At 42.4% G+C, this 17,608-nt stretch overlaps 2 long non-coding RNA genes across 2 annotated transcripts in view; both read left to right on the forward strand.

The window, feature by feature from the left end:
• Nucleotides 1-16,247, forward strand: part of LOC142664283 (uncharacterized) — an 80,545-nt gene extending 64,298 nt beyond the window's left edge. Inside the window, exons 2-3 of the long non-coding RNA XR_012851255.1 lie at nt 15,853-15,986; nt 16,075-16,247. This is a non-coding gene — a long non-coding RNA (uncharacterized LOC142664283). The remainder of the gene's footprint in view (nt 1-15,852; nt 15,987-16,074) is intronic.
• A 13-nt stretch (nt 16,248-16,260) lies between these two features.
• Nucleotides 16,261-16,942, forward strand: LOC142664270 (uncharacterized). Its single transcript, XR_012851249.1, has 3 exons — nt 16,261-16,302; nt 16,397-16,631; nt 16,728-16,942. It is a non-coding gene; the product is annotated as an uncharacterized LOC142664270 (long non-coding RNA).
• The last annotated feature ends 666 nt before the right edge of the window (nt 16,943-17,608 follow it).

Consider the following 17,608-nt stretch of genomic DNA (forward strand, 5'->3'; position numbering starts at 1 on the left):
TATCACATAACCTTATAACATCTAAATATGAAAAATAATAAAAACAAAATTATATTACCTTTTATTCAGATGAAAACTCGAATCCTCAATTCCTCTCTATACGTTCTTTTAGAATCCTTCACTCCAGCCCCCATAAGTCCCATAAGACTGGCCTCTATTTGACAGCAATTAGCTGGAGGTCTTTCTTTTAGTGAGCTCATAGAATAACTCACCCCGTTCACGGTAAGCAGTCCTCTGGAAGACGAGGGGTCAGGAGATGTTGGATTCCCGGCTTCGAAGGACCAAATGTTAGAGGAATTTTATATTATCAAGGAAGAGTCAAGAAGTCACCTGAATAGAGATTATTCACGTCTTTATTCTTATCGATAAGGAGACATTATGGCAAAATGTCTGCCTCCATCCTGAATAACAGAGTTTTTATACATATTCTAAGAATAACATGTCTGGACTAGTTCTTTTTTACATTTTACTTCATATATCACAATTGACAACTAATTAAAAGTTAAACCTTTGCCCGGAAATTCTAATCTCCCTTTTTAGGAATTCCGCTACCCCCTCCTCATATATAATATCAGTTATCTTAACAATAAAACATACTAGACATTTTGTTAGTCAAGGTTTGACAGATACACAGTTTTAGTCTTCATTAGATAATGTAATCATAAATTTAAAACTTTTCTATCAAGCAGCTGCTCCCAGTCATCATGTTGCCTGGAGGTAAAGTACCACAGATAGTTCTTCATAATCTGATTAACCCTCTCGACTTGACCATTGGACTGGGGATGGTAGGCCGAGGAGGAGCCAACTTTACACCGAGGAGACCGCAGAGTGCTCTCCAGATCTTTATGCAGAGGCAAGCCGTGCAGACAGAAGATGTGTTGGACGTAGAGGCCGGCCAGTCGGGAAGTAGAAGGCAGACCAGTCAGTGGAACAAAATGAGCCATCTGGGAAAATCAATCCACCACCACCCAGACCACACTGCATCCAGCAGAGAGAGGCAGATCTGTGATAAAGTCCATTGCAATATGTCACCAGGGGGCATCGGGCACAGGCAGTGGTTGGAGCAGACCAGCTGGTCTGGAGTGGGCAACTTTAGTTGCTGCGCACACCGTACAGGAGGAGACAAAGTCTGTGACGTCTTTGGGCAGCATGGGTCACCAGAACTGACGGGCAATTAGGTCTCGGGTCTTACGGGCACCCGTGTGACCTGCCAGCTTGGAACTGTGTCCCCAGCGAAGGATTCTTCCTCTGTCTGCCAGACGTACAAAGGTCCTTCCCAGAGGAATGTCTCTAACTTGCAGAGGGTTGACAGAGATGATGCAGGAAGGGTCAATGATATTCTGTGGGTACTCCACAGTGTCCTCTGTTTCAAACGACCTACACAAGGCATCGGCCCTCACATTCTTGTCGGCAGGTCGGTAGTGGAGCTCAAACTGGAACTGAGCGAAGAACAGCGACCACCTAGCTTGACGAGGATTCAGCCGTTGAGCCGTCTGAAAATAGGTGAGTTTCTTGTGGTCCATGAAGACCAGGATTGGATGAGCTGCGCCTTCTAGTAGGTGTCTCCACTCCTGCAGAGCCAGCTTGATGGCCAGTAACTCCCGATCCCCAATTGAGTAGTTGCGCTCTGCGGGAGAAAACAGCTTATAGAAGTAGCCACATACCGCTCTCTTGCCTTTGGAACCTCTCTGGAACAGAAGTGCGCCAGCACCAACAGAGGAGACGTCCACCTCCAACGAAAACTGTAGGGACACATCAGGATGATAAAGAATTGAGGCTGACGTGAAGGCCTTCTTTAACCCCTTCCCGCTCCTGGACGTACTATTAGGTCATGGTAGCTGTATCGTTCGTGCTCCATGACCTAATAGTACGTCACGGGAGTAACGGCCATTTCTGCCGTCCTCCCGACACATACAGGAGCTGTGACAGCTGCTGTCTCGTACAGCAGCTGCCGCAGCTCCTACACCGGGGACCGATCGCTGTGTCCCCGCTGATTAACCCCTAAAAGCCGCGTTAAATAGGGATCGCGGCTTTTTAGGGGTTAAGCTACAATCGCCGGCCTGCTACACGATAGCGGCCGGCGATTGTAACTATGGCAACCGGACACCAAACAATGGTGTCCGGCTATGCCATCGACAGAAGCCTAGTGGGTCCTAACAAAGTCTGGACCCACTATGCTTGCTGTCAGTGAGTAGCTGACATTCTAATACACTGCACTACGCTATTAGAATAGCGATCAGGGCCTCCTGCCCTCAAGTCCCTTAGTGGGACAAAGTAATAAATTTAAAAAAAAGATGTGTAAAAATAAGAAAATAAAAGTTTTAAAAGTAATAAAAGTAAAAATCACCCTTTTTCCCTTATAAGTCCTTTATTATTAATAAAAATAGATAAATAAACAAATAAACTATATATAATTGGTATCGCCGTGTCCGTAACGGCCTGAACTACAAAATTATTTTGTTATTTATCCCGCGTGGTGAACGCCGTAAAAGAAAATAATAATAAACCGTACCACAATCACAATTGTTTGGTCACTTCACCTCCCAAAAAATGGAATAAAAAGAGATCAAAAAAGTCGCATGTACCTAAAAATGGTCCTGATCGTAAATACAGTTCGTTATGCAAAAAATAAGTCCTCCCACAGCTTTATTGATGGAAAAATAAAAAAGTTATGGCTCTTAGAATAAGGGAACACAAAAAGTAAATGATTTTTACAAAACGTATTTTATTGTGCAAACGCCATAAGACATAAGACATAAAAAAAAACTATAAACATCTGGTATCGCCGTAATCGTATCGCCCCGCAGAATAAAGTGAATGTCATTTATAGCGCACGGTGAACGCTGTAAAAAAAAATAGAATAAAAAACAATAGTAGAATTGCTGTTTTTTTAGTCACCACGCCACCTAAAAATAGAATAAAAACTGATCAAAAAGCCGCATGCACCCCATGAAAAATACAATGAATTCCTCAAGGGGTCTAGTTTCCAAAATGGGGTCACTTTTGGGGGGTTTCCACTGTTTTGGCACCACAAGACCTCTTCAAACCGGACATGGTGCCTAATAAAAAAGAGGACTCAAAATCCACTAGGTGCTCCTTTGCTTCTGAGGCCGGTGCTTCAGTCCATTACTGCACTAGGGCCACATGTGGGATATTTCTCAAAACTGCAGAATCTGGGTAATAAGTATTAAGTTGCGTTTCTCTGGTAAAACCTTTTGTGTTATAGAAAAAAAAATGGTATAAAAAGGATTTTCTGACAAAAATAAATATGTAAATTTCACCTCTACTTTGCTCTAAATTCCTGTGAAACACCTAAAGAGTTCATAAACTTTCTAAATGCTGTTGTGAATACTTTGAGGGGTCTAGTTTCTAAAATGGGGTGTTTCATAGGGGTGTCTAATATATAGGTCCCTCAAAGCAACTTCTGAACTGGAACCTAAAAAAAAAAAAAAATGAGGCAATACTTCGCTTCTCCTAATGAGCATTGCCTACTCCAAGACGACCCCAGTTTTGACCGTTTGTATAAACGGAGACCCCTATTAGACCGTTTCAGTGCCTGGTTTTCCCAAGCATACACCCCCGAGACGTGTATTTCTATTGATGAGTCCTTGGTACATTTTAAAGGGAGGCTTTAATTACGCCATTACCTGCCGAGTAAGAGGGCAAGGTATGGTGTGAAGATGTATAAGCTGTGCGAGAGTGCATCAGGGCATACCTACAAATTTAGGATATATGAAGGGAAGGACACCAGTATTCAGCCCCCAGAATGCCCCCCCTTACTGGGAGTGATTTTGTTTGAATTCCCAGCCCAATTCAAATAAGTTATGTGAAAAAACTATGGGGTCAAAATGGTCACAACACCAATAAATTAATTCCTTGAGGGGTGTAGTTTCCAAAATGGGGTCACTTCTGGTGGGTTTCTATTTCTTTGATACCTCTGGCATGGCACCCGAAAACCAATCCAGCAAAATCTGCACTCCAAAGAACACACAGCGCTCCTTCCCTTCTGAGGCCTCCCATGAGCTCAAACGGCAGTTTATCGCCACAAATGGGGTATTGCTGCACTCAGGAGAAATTGGGCAACAAAATGGGGTATTTTGTTCCCTGTGAAAAGAAGACATTTTTATCAAAAATGACATCTTATTGGAAAAAATTTCATTTTTTTAATTTCACAGCCCAATTCAAATGCGTGCTGTGTAAAACCTGTGTGGTCAAAATTAATTAATTCCTTGACTGGTGTAGTTTCCGGAATGGGGTCACTTTTGTGGGATTCCTACTGTTTTGGCACCTCAACACCTCTTCAAACCTGGCATGCTGCCTAAAATATATTCTAATAAAAAAGAGGCCTCAAAATGCACTAGGTGCTTCTTTGCTTCTAGGGCTTGTGTTTTGGTCCACGAGTGCAGTAGAGCCACATGTGGGACATTTCTAAAAACTGCAGAATCTGGACAATACATATTTAGTAGTGTTTCTCTGGTAAAACCTTCTGTGTTACAGAAAAAAATTGAATACAATTGAAATTCAGCAAGAAAAATTAAATTTGCAAATTTCTGAAAAATGCTATTTTTTTATAAATTTTCTCTAAATCTTGCAATTTTTCACCAATAAACACTGAATATATCGTCCAAATTTTACCACTAACATAAAGCCCAATGTGTCTTGAGAAAACAATCTCAGAATCACTTGGATAGGTTTAAGCATTTCGACGTTATTACCACATACAGTGAAATACGTCAGATTTGAAAAATGGGCTCTGAGCCTTAAGGCCAAAACAAGGCAGCGTCCTTAAGGGGTTAAACTTGTTACAAGTGAGTTGAGGAAGTTGTCTCCCCACATCGCACCCATGACAATCTGCACAAGGTATAAAGAGAAGCCTTGCAGGAATTAAAAAATCTAAAAACGGTGGTAATCAAACCAGCCGACAAGGGTGGGAACATGGTGGTATGTATTTCGGCAACTTAATGACAAATCATACTATCAGAAACGTGATAGTTGTCCCCTGATGAACTACAAAATGTGGCTTATTGAAGACAAACCAGTAATATCTACCCTCTATTTGCTCCCCAAAATCCACAAAAACATAGCAGATCCCCCCAGGAAGACCTACAGATTTTTATTTAAAACCTTTGGTGGCTGAACTTCCATCATATATTCAGGACTTTACGGAAGTCCTCAATAGATTGGAGGGAGTGTTCATGGGACCAGATGATTATTTTGTGACATGTGATGTAGAGTCACTTTACAGCATAATGTAACATAAGAATGGAATTGAAGCAACTCACTTCTATATGAACAGAACTAACCCGGAACCTGATCTGATTGAACGTCTGATTCTCCTATTCAAATTTGTGTTACATCATAATCTATTCCTTTTCAAGGATCAATACTCCTTACATAAAAGAGGAGTGGCAATGGGGGCGACATGCCACAGGAGTTGTCATTGACAACTTATATGAAGACACCCCAGAAATGTCAGAGGCTTTTAGTTGTGGCAAAGCCAACCTTCCTGAAATGCCTCAAACCTGCAAAAGACAGACGCATGAAGCCACACCCCCAACTCAAAATTATTTTTTATCTTGAGGCCCTGCTTGTTTTAAAGCATCTGCAACGGCCAGGGGTAGTCAGACATATGACTGTAAGTAACTTTCTCTTCTATTTTTTCTGCATAATTTTGTTTTCCTTGCCTGTTATGGTTAGGCTGTGGGGTGCTTCTTAGAGAAGTGTGGGAGCCCTGAAGGCCTTATGGCTGCAGTTAGATACTTGTTAGTAGTGTGGGGGAGCCCTGGAGGCCGATAATGGTCTGTGGGCTGCTTAAGGTTAATGGTAGCTGAGTGAAATCTGATATTTGTCTGTAACAACAGATTGGAGAATCTATGTAAAAACATTACAGCTGGCTGCAGCCAGAAATTAGGCTGAAAAAAAAACAGAGGCATGTGTATTGAAAAAAAATCACAACTGGCTGGGCATAGGATTGGGCTAAAACAATACTGTGGTATGTGCATTAGAAAATCTCACACATAGCTGGGCCAGGGGTTGGGCTGAAACAATACAGTGGCATTTGCATTCCGGGCACAGAGGCAGAGAGGAGAAGGGAGCTCCATTGGGTAATAATATAATGAATGGAAAACCTCCTTGGGTTCCTCAGTGGTCGTGGGTTCACAATCATCAACACTCCTCCTGTGCCAAGGTATGCACTATTACAACAACTATAGTATTGGTCTTTTATAAAAATTTGTATTTGTTTTATATTTTTGTATGTATGTTTCTAATATCATTCATTTTGTATTTACACTTTTAAGGTGTAATCCAGTCAGAAATGATAATTCTGAAGTTGAGATGGCAAAAGCCCCGGAAACGAAAGAATGTCAGCCAGCGGTCGAAGAAAAAAACTAAAAAGGTGAGAAATGTTTTGTCTCCAAGCTTTATACATGTTGTGGAAACATTTTCCTTGCATGTGATATTAATATATAATGTTTTGTTTAATAGCTGTCAACAGTCAGAGGATGTCATAAAGGAGGAAGAAGAAGAAGTCATCATGATAAGCGACTCTGACAAGGAAAATGATGAAAGCACTGTGGAAGAGAAGTATGAACGGCAAGAAAATGAGTTAAAAGAAGAGGATGATGCGATGGACCAAGAAGCACTGACTGACGATCCCAAGATATCCTGGAACAACCCACTGAGGAAGAAAATGTCAGAAGCTGGATTGTACAAGAGGCATTCTCTGAACTCAGAGTTGATCGTTGGTTTTGATAACTATCTTGCAACAACCTTAAGCGTTGTCAGAAACAAGCAGGAGATAAGCACCAAATCATCATGTAAATAACATACATCTATGTAAGATTCTGTTCCTTTTAATTTATCCCATTTCATCATTATAGGTAGAGAACGTTGCTCGCTTCCTGTATTTCATGGACAGCAAGAAGCCATCTGTGAAATTTGTCTACGACATTGAGAAGACAAACGAGTACTTTGCCAAGTTGCTGGCAATCGGAAACACTCATCAGACCGTCTTCAATCATCTGAAGAATTTGAAGCGTTTAGTCTTTTACCTGATGAATGCCAGATGTCTAGGTGACAAAGACAAGAAGACCTACAATGCAGCCAAAATCTACCTCGGCAAGCTTGCAGTTTTTCAAAAGAGTCTGAGCAAAGGAAGTTCCAAGGAGAATGTTGCAAAGAAGTAAGTCTAAGAATAGTTTTACGAGGTCTTAGAATAGATTGACAAGAACATAATTTAATATGTATTAATTTTTTCTTCTGCCTTTTCATTTCTTAAATTTCATTTCTTTTCTTTCAACAGCCATAAGCGCTTATCGGAGACCGTTTCAAAGCCTGACGACTTGAGAACGGTGTTGAAAGTTGCTGGACCCACTTTGCAAAGGGTGTTGAAGATGGCTGAAAATGGCGATGAACTCCTTGATAGCGAAAAATTAACAGTTGTCAATTATTTGGAGTCCCTCATTATCTTAAAAAAAAATGCAACGACCTAGGGTGGTCCAAAATATGACAGTAAGTAACCTTTGTTTTTTATTGCTGTCTTTGAACATTTGTGTAGTGCTGGTTTTCACAATATATTTATCTTGTAGGTCAATGAATGGAAAGAAAGAACACAAAAAAACTACAGCAACGTGGTAATATCGATCCAGGAACACAAGACTTCAACAAAACAAATAGCAGTATTGGTTCTAAATAAAGAAGAGGATATCACTGCCTTTATGAACGATTACAATTAAATTTTATTATAGATATCAATAACTAAAAAACGGCTAAATAGCCATAGAACTATTTTAAGGCAAAAGCAGGGGGACCAGTAGGGGAACGCAGGTGGATACTGTACTTATCCACATACACTTCCACTTGCATATAGGATTTATGTCCCTTTAAATTATAATATAAACTTGATCATCCCTGCCACTAGAGCTGTGTCCCAACGCGTTTCAGCACTCCCAATTGGTAGGGTGCGTCATCATGGGTCACAGTATTTGTTTATGAATTTGAAACACAAATAGGCCGGTTAGCACATGTTGCCTGCTCTAACATTCACCCGGCTCGTGCACGACACTAGTCAGCTGATCGAACACGAGCCGAGTGAACGCCGATCTGATATAGTCCTGGCCCCTCCCACTATCTGGAGGCACGGCGCCCGGTTGACCAATCCCACCAAGGTACACAAGATTGACGTCACCTGCACGAAACGGGCCTCCGCAAGCGCCGTGATGTCGACGATGAGAGAAGAGAAAGCGTCCCTAGAATCCAGGGATACAAAGGCGGCCATTTAGAAACCTGGCAAGGAATGTTTGGCGGAAGATGGCTTTATAAATAGGCGGAAGCATTAACTGACTGTGTTATACAGGAGCTGCGGGACTGTTAGATTGAATGATGGAATTAAAAATGACCATAGTTAAATGGCATATGACTCGTAGTGTGGCATAGAGCTGGAGTGTACGATGACTCATATAATAGGGATCAGGTCATGCAAAAGGGAACATAGAATAGAATGATCGACTTGCATGTGGTACACCTTAGGTGGCATATGACTCATATCATGGCATTAAAGAGAGGTATGTAATTAGTAGAGATCAGATCAGACCAGGAGCACTAATGTGGAAAACGGGTTATAAAAAACAATTAAAGAACAATTGTTCGTTGAGGCCCGCAGGTTTCACAGTTTGCATACGGAAAATCCATTGGGCCTTTTTTTGTAAAATCCTCTTATTCAGTTCACCCCCCCCCCCCCCCCTGGCCGACGGTCGTATATGCTCAATCCCCTGAAATAGAATCGCATTGGTGTTACCAGCATGGCATTCCCATACATGTCTTGCCACCGGAGTATCCTCATTTCTGCGAATGTCCCCTAGGTGGTCCCTGATCCTCCTCCTGAATTCCCTTGATGTCTTACCAATATATTGCAGCCCACACACACACAAAATAAGATATACAACTCCTCTTGTTTTACAGTTAATGAATGATCTATTGTCAAAAGTCCTCCCTGTAGTATGACTCTGAAAGGTTTTGCGGCACAGTATGGAATCACACGCCTTGCATGAGCCACATCTAAAAGTGCCCTTAATGTCATGTGTTAACCATGATGTAGATGAGGTAGATTGCAGGTGGCTATGTACCAAACGGGCCCTTATGTTTCTACCCCTCCTATATGTCACCAATGGTCTATCACCCATCATACTTCCAATATACGGATCTGCTTTGAGAATACCCCAATAGGCTTGGAGTACACTCATCACTTCCCTATTGGAGGAATCAAATGTCCCTATGATGCGTATCTGCTCATCAATCGACCGCTTCCTAGGAGTAAGTAGATCACTGCTATTGCTGTTTAGAGCATGTTGATACGATGATCTCAAGACTTTATGAGGATAACCTCTACGGCGGAATCTATTTTGTAGGTCTGTTGCAGCTATTTTGAAGTCTGTAATGGTGGAGCAATTCCTACACACCCTCAAGTACTGCCCCTTAGGTATTCTCCTTTTCAAGGGTACAGGATGCCAGCTCTCCCACTTAAGTAGACTATTGGTCGCTGTGTTCTTCCTAAACACACTGGCCTGGATACATCCTTGTTCGGTCTTGAATATACTGATATCAAGGAACATTATTTTGTTGTCATGAATCTCAGAGGTGAAGAAGAGCCCCATCTCGTTGACATTAAGGATGGCTACAAATTCGCTAAACTGTTCCCTGGTTCCCGTCCAGAGAATTAAAACATCGTCAATGAATCTTAGCCACAAGAGGATCATAGATGTCCATCTCTCCATGTCCTCATTAAACACAACCTTTTAGATGTGGCTCATGCAAGGAGTGTGATTCCATACTATGCCGCAAAACTCTTCAGAGTCATACTACAGGGAGGACTTTTGACAATAGATCATTCATTAACTGTAAAACAAGAGGAGTTGTATATCTTTTTTTCGTGTGTGTGTGTGTGTGTGTGTGTGCTGCAATATATTGGTAAGACATCGGGAATTCAGGAGGAGGATCAGGGACCACATAGGGGACATTCGCAGAAATGATACTCCAGTGGCAAGACATGTATGGGAATGCCATGCTGGTAACACCAATGTGATTCTATTTCAGGGGATTGAGCATATACGACCATAGGCCAGGGGGGGTGATCTGGATAAGAGGATTTTACAAAAAGAGGCCCAATGGATTTTCTGTATGCAAACTGTGAAACCTGCGGGCCTCAACGAACAATTGTCCTTTAATTGTTTTTTATAACCCGTTTTCCACAATAGTGCTCCAGGTCTGATCTGATCTCTACTAATTACATACCTCTCTTTAATGCCATGATATGAGTCATATTCCACCTAAGGTGTGCCACATGCAAGTCGATCATTCTATTCTATGTTCCCTTTTGCATGACCTGATCCCTATTATTTGAGTCATCGTACACTTCAGCTCTATGCCACACTACGAATCATATGCCATTTAACTATGGTCATTTTTAATTCCATCATTCAATCTAACAGTCCCGCAGCTCCTGTATAACACAGTCAGTTAATGCTTCCGCCTATTTATAAAGCCATCTATCGCCAAACAATCCTTGCCAGGTTTCTAAATGGCCGCCTTTGTATCCCTGGTTTCTAGGGACGCTTTTTTTCCTCCCATCGTCGGCATCATGGCGCTTGCGGAGGCCCGTTTCGTGCAGGTGACGTCATTCTTGCGTACCTGCGTGGGATTTGTCAACCGGACGCCGTGCCTCCAGATAGTGGGAGGGGCCAGGACTATATCAGGTCGGCGTTCGACCAGCTGACTAGTGTTGTGCACGAGCCGGGTGGATGTTAGAGCATGCAACATGTGCTAACCGGCCTATTTGTGTTTCAAATTCATAAACAAATACTGTGACCCCTGATGACGCACCCTACCAATTGGGGGTGCTGAAACGCGTTTGGACACAGCTCTGGGGACACAGCTCTAGTGGCAGGGATGACCAGATTTATACTATAATTTAAAGGGACCTAAATCCTATATGCAAGTGGAGGTGTATGTGGATAAGTACAGTATCCACCTGCGTTCCCCTACTGGTCTCCTTGCTTTTGCCTTAAAATAGTTCTATGGCTATTTAGGAGTTTTTAGTTTTGGATATCTAAAATAACATCTAATTTTAATCGTTCATAAAGGCAGTGATATCCAATTTGCAATATAAGTGAACATACATCTAGCAATATCAGCACAACGTTATATGTGCAGTGTGAATCCTTTATTGATCTTTCAGTATTACAGTGGGGATGGCAGGCTTCCTTACTGGTGAGATTAATGTGGCTAAATGGATGAGCGATGCAAAGGAAGTATTTTCTAAAAATGAATTGGCGTCTCAAATACAACACCTCAGGATTAGTGCCTCTTTTAGTAAACTCACAAAAATCTATAAGGATCATATTAGATCTTGGTGGGAGATTCAAACCCTAGATACCTACCTGAAAAATAAGATCGTACCTCGAGGCCTACGTATTACCCTCATTCCAGCAGCAAGGGTAAGGTCACCTTACCTCCTAAAAAAATGGGAGAAGGAATCTATTGATTCATCTTTAAGGTTCATGGGGATTCTATTAGAGGAAGAGAAAGTTCTATTGGCCCGCAGTTCTAATGAACTAAAAGAGGGGATTGAAGCAGTTAGGAAATTCTCCAGTAATCCAGACTTTGAAAGAAAAGAAGTTGTACTCCAGCAGGGCATAGAGAAATTCACGGGACACATTAAAGAACGGAAGCATTTTCAATTTGTCCGTGATACCGCTGACTTTAAGGAGGGCAAAATCTTTGATTACAGTACAAAGAATGTGGGGGGTCAAGAACAGGATACGGAACTCTCTTCCTCCGAACAAGAACAATCTGATTCAGATAACCCTAGACTCACTAATAGAAGGCTCAGGGGCAATCACTATCAGGAGAGGAACCCTACCCTTATGAACCAACGGGGTAGAGGTAGAGGAAAGAACTCCAACAGAGAGGGTTTTTTAGCCAGGAACCATCTTATCTCAGAGTACCTCCTACGAGATCGGAGAGAAGTATGATCTCTAGTCATAAGGAGGGTGACTTGCAGATAATGAATCTCTCATCACGTATCTGGACTACAGAAGAGACCAGCATCTTAAAGAAGGGGTTGTCATTTGTGCCCACAAATAGATTTGACCTATTCACATGGGTCAAGGATCTCAATCTCTTTGGGCGCAAGCTTAAATGGAATTTTTTTTTTTTTAAACTCCTGACAGGCGACAATGCATGGAATTAGGGATTGTAGAGGAGGACCTACCACATCTTAGAATACTTGATCAACTACTGCAAGAGGGTCAAAGAAATATGGGGGATGGACCATTTACTAATTTGAGGCTTCCATCAACAAGAAATGCACCCGTTAATGATAATACACCGATTGACGTATTTTTAGAGGTAGTGGTTGATCAATTGAGGAAAATGGATTCTAGTATTCCAATTAAGTTTAATACTTCGACAGATGAGATGGTTGCTCTACAAGCACTTGAACAAGATGAGACCATTGTCATAAAGCCCTCTGATAAAGGGGGCAACATTGTGGTGATGGATCGGAGGTAATATACAACAATGTGCCATCGTATTTTGAGAGATTCAAATTGCTATCGTATTTTACCAAGTGACCCAATGAGGACCTTTGGCAACATCCTCAAGGAACTAATAAATCAAGGTAAATCATTGAATCTGCTCAGTATTGATGAACAACGATTCATCCTTGTCGATCATCCATAATATGCCACCTTTTATAGCTAACCGAAGGTGCATAAAGGTACATCTCCCCTCAAGGGTCGCCCCATTGTCTCAGTGGTAGATAATCTGACCCAAAATGCTGGTCTCTATATTGATTAAATTCTTAAACCCCTTGTGTCGACTCTCCCATCCTACATTAGAGATACTATGGATGTATTGAGAAGACTTGATGGTATCAGATGTGATACCGGGGTACACTTGGCTTCACTGGATGTGGAGGCCCTCTACAGCTCTATACCCCATGAATCTTGGTGTAGGGGACTTCCTCAATGAAAGGGGAATACACTTTCAGGCACACAATGAGTTTGTAGTTGACTTACTTAGATTTGTCCTTGAACATAACTTCTTCTTGTTCGATGGTAAATACTATCAGCAGCTCAGGGGGGTGGCGATGGGTTGTCCCTGCGCCTCCTCATATGCCAATTTATACTTGGGCTGGTGGGAGAGGAAGATTGTGTTTAATGAGGACATGGAGAGATGGACATCTATGATACTCTTGTGGCTAAGATTCATTGACGATGTTTTAATTCTCTGGACGGGAACCAGGGAACAGTTTAGCGAATTTGTAGCCATCCTTAATGTCAATGAGATGGGGCTCTTCTTCACCTCTGAGATTCATGACAACAAAATAACATTCCTTGGTATCAGTATATTCAAGACCGAACAAGGATGTATCCAGACCAGTGTGTTTAGGAAGAACACAGTGACCAATAGTCTACTTAAGTGGGAGAGCTGGCACCCTGTACCCTTGAAAAGGGGAATACCTAAGGGGCAGTACTTGAGGGTGTGTAGGAATTGCTCCACCATTACAGACTTCAAAATAGCTGCAACAGACCTACAAAATAGATTCCGCCGTAGAGGTTATCCTCATAAAGTCTTGAGATCATCGTATCAGCATGCTCTAAACATCAATAGAAGTGATCTACTTACTCCTAGGAAGCGGTCGATTGATGAGCAGATACGCATCATAGGGACATTTGATTCCTCCAATTGGGAAGTGATGAGTGTACTCCAAGCCTATTGGGGTATTCTCAAAGCAGATCCGGATATTGGAAGTATGATGGGTGATAGACCATTGGTGACATATAGGAGGGGTAGAAAGATAAGGGACCGTTTGGTACATAGCCACCTGCAATCTACCTCATCTACATCATGGTTAACACATGACATTAAGGGCACTTTTAGATGTGGCTCATGCAAGGCGTGTGATTCCATTCTATGCCTCAAAAATTTTCAGAGTCATACTACAGGGAGGACTTTTGACAATAGATCATTCATTAACTGTAAAACAGGAGGAGTTGTATATCTTATTTTGTGTGTGTGTGTGGGCTGCAATATATTGATTGGTAAGACATCAAGGGAATTCAGGAGGAGGATCAGGGACCACTTAGGGGACATTCGCAGAAATGAGGATACTCCGGTGGCAAGACATGTATGGGAATGCCATGCTGGTAACACCAATGTGATTCTATTTCAGGGGATTGAGCATATACGATCGTTGGCCAGGGGGGGTGATCTGAATAAGAGGATTTTACAAAAACAGACCCAATGGATTTTCCGTATGCAAACTGTGAAACCTGCGGGCCTCAACAAACAATTGTCCTTTAAGGGTATGTTCACACGGCCTATTTACGGACGTAATTCGGGCGTTTTTGCCCCGAATTACGTCTGAAAATAGCGCCTCAATAGCGCTGACAAACATCTGCCCATTGAAAGCAATGGGCAGACGTTTGTCTGTTCACACGAGGCGTAAATTTACGCGCCGCTGTCAAATGACGGCGCGTAAATAGACGCCCGCGTCAAAGAAGTGACCTGTCACTTCTTTGGCCGTAATTGGAGCCGTTATTCATTGACTCCAATGAATAGCAGCGCTAATTACGGCCGTAATTGACGCGGCGTTCAAGCGCCTGCACATGCCGGTACGGCTGAAATTACGGGGATGTTTTCAGGCTGAAACATCCCCGTAATTTCAGCCGTTACGGACCCCCGCCGTGTGAACATACCCTTATTGTTTTTTATAACCCGTTTTCCACAATAGTGCTCCTGATCTGATCTGATCTCTACTAATTACATACCTTTCTTTAATGCCATGATATGAGGTGTACCACATGCAAGTCGATCATTCTATTCTATGTTCCCTTTTGCATGACCTGATCCCTATTATATGAGTCATCGTACACTCCAGCTCTATGCCACACTACGAGTCATATGCCATTTAACTATGGTCATTTTTAATTCCATTATTCAATCTAACAGTCCCGCAGCTCCTGTATAACACAGTCAGTCAATGCTTCCGTCTATTTATAAAGCCATCTATCGCCAAACAATCCTTGCCAGGTTTCTAAATGGCCGCCTTTGTATCCCTGGTTTCTAGGGATGCTTTCTCTCGTCCCATCGTCGGCATCACGGTGCTTGCGGAGGCCCATTTCGTGCAGGTGACGTAATTCTTGCGTGCCTGCGTGGGATTGGTAAACCGGGCGCCGTGCCTCCAGACAGTGGGAGGGGCCAGGACTATATCAGGTCGGCGTGCGACCAGCTGACTAGTGTCGTGCACGAGCCGGGTGGATGTTAGAGCACGCAACATGTGCTAACCGGCCTATTTGTGTTTCAAATTCATAAACAAATACTGTGACCCCTGATGACGCACCCTACCAATTGGGGGTGCTGAAACGCGTTGGGACACAGCTCTAGTGGCAGGGACGACCAGGTTTATACTATAATTTAAAGGGACCTAAATCCTATATGCAAGTGGAGGTATATGTGGATAAGTACAGTATCCACCTGCGTTCCCCTACTGGTCCCCCTGCTTTTGCCTTAAAATAGTTCTATGACTATTTAGCCGTTTTTTTAGTTTTTGATATCTATAATAAAATTTAATTTTAATCGTTCATAAAGGCAGTCATATCCAATTTGCAATATAAGTGAACGTACATCTAGCAATATCAGGACAACGTTATATGTGCAGTGTGAATCCCCTAAATAAAGAAGAGGAAATGGTATGAATCTTACAGTACAAGGTCATCTACTGCATCTGTCATCTATCAATCTTTCGTTCATCAATCTAACAACTATGTATTTTTTTATTAATTTTTTCAGTGGTTTGAAATATATCACAACATAGTGAGGCCTCTGCTTGTGAAGGCGAACAAAAAGATCGGCAACTTCTTTATTTCCACCTCCAGAGAAAGGTTACACAATGTTTCAACCAATCTAGCAAGACTTCATACAAAGTAAGTTCTTATTAGTGACGGTTAGATTTCCATTCTACATGCCAACGTAATAAACTTTTTTTTAATAATTATTTCTTCTATTGTATAGATTTGAATTAAAGCCAGTGACCAGCCAGGCGGTCAGGAGAATGTCAGAAGCCTATGTGTCCTCAAATTGCTTGAAAACCATCGAGACACAATTATTTGCAAAATACCAGGCACATTCAAACGACCCGGCTTAGTGTGTTTATCGGGAGAAGACCATGAACAACATGATAAAAGCATCATCGTTACTGGACAGGATTCAAGAATTGCAAGAGCAGCCTTCCACCTCAAAGTAAGTACCTGGGCAGCAATATGTTCATATTATTGACCCTTTGTTTTGCTGTTTTCTATTATCTCTTTGACTAAAATAATTGTGTCTTTTGCAGAGCTGCGATGGAAGAGAATCTAAAAATGGGTAGAGCACAAGACCAGAAACCACCCGTAATCTGGTCTGGTCTAAGGAGGAAGCATTTGAAAGGTTTACTAAAAAGTATCCCCTCACTGTGGAGAAGGATTTACCAACACTTAAAAGATGCAATGCAGTGTCCACAATCCATGGACAACGTCTGTATGATCGGTGGAGGAAACTGCAGAACAGAATGCGAGTGGACTACATAATAGGTAAGAATGATGTTCTCTCTTTTTTTCTTCTCTCTTTCATAATAAAATATTAATACTAATTAATAATAATAATAATCTATGATCTTTTAATCATAGGATTGCTTCAAGACCATTGGCCGGAAGAAGAGGAAATAAAGAGGACTTTAGGACATCAGCTCTGGGGAAAAAACTGTCACAGAGTAAAAGACATTTTAGACCAGTGGAAGAAGGAATAAGAAGCTTAAAGATATGGACATTTAATGGACATTGAAATGCACAGGGAATAATAGCACTTTTATTTGTTGGGTTCTGGGATGTTTGGATTTATTCAATAAATGTATAATTCTTTTTAATCTACATGTCTAGCCCATGGCTCACTCACCGACTGACGCCCACAAGCCATGGATCTGTGAGCGCTGGCCCCAGTCTCCTCCTCAGGAGACGCCAGCGCTCACTTCCGCTCACCTCGGCCGGGTCCCATAAGCACCCTGGACTATAAGAAGGGCCCAGCCCCTTCCTCCCACGCCTGCGCATTGTTGTCGTACCCTAAGTTTGTATATGCAAATGGTCTCCTAGTGTTTTCCAGTTCCCAGTGTTTCCCGTACCTGTATCCCGTTCTATCCTGGTCAAGTGCCATGCTGAGCTGAAGTCGTGCTATGCCGTATACCACGCCTGTCCTGCTACACCACGCCTGATGTCTGCCTGCTGCCTAGTCCCAGCCCGCCTTGCTACTGTCCGAGCTGCCACAGGTACCCTATACGAACTATAGACTGTAACCTATGTCCTGTTGGCCAGCTGCCATACCGCCAAGGCTGTACAGCCCAGTGGTTTCACGAACCCAATGTGACAGTACGCTCAGGCCATGGACCCCGCTGGTCGATCCAAGATGACATCACAAGAGATATGGACGGATATGCTGGACCTCCGGTCTCGACAGGACCAACTCCTCCAGGCCTTGAACATTCTCACACGTTGGCAAGAGGCACAAGCTGCCGTTC

The sequence above is a fragment of the Rhinoderma darwinii genome, chromosome 1 (genome assembly GCF_050947455.1).
Source record: "Rhinoderma darwinii isolate aRhiDar2 chromosome 1, aRhiDar2.hap1, whole genome shotgun sequence".
In the NCBI taxonomy this organism is placed as follows: Eukaryota; Metazoa; Chordata; class Amphibia; order Anura; family Rhinodermatidae; genus Rhinoderma; species Rhinoderma darwinii.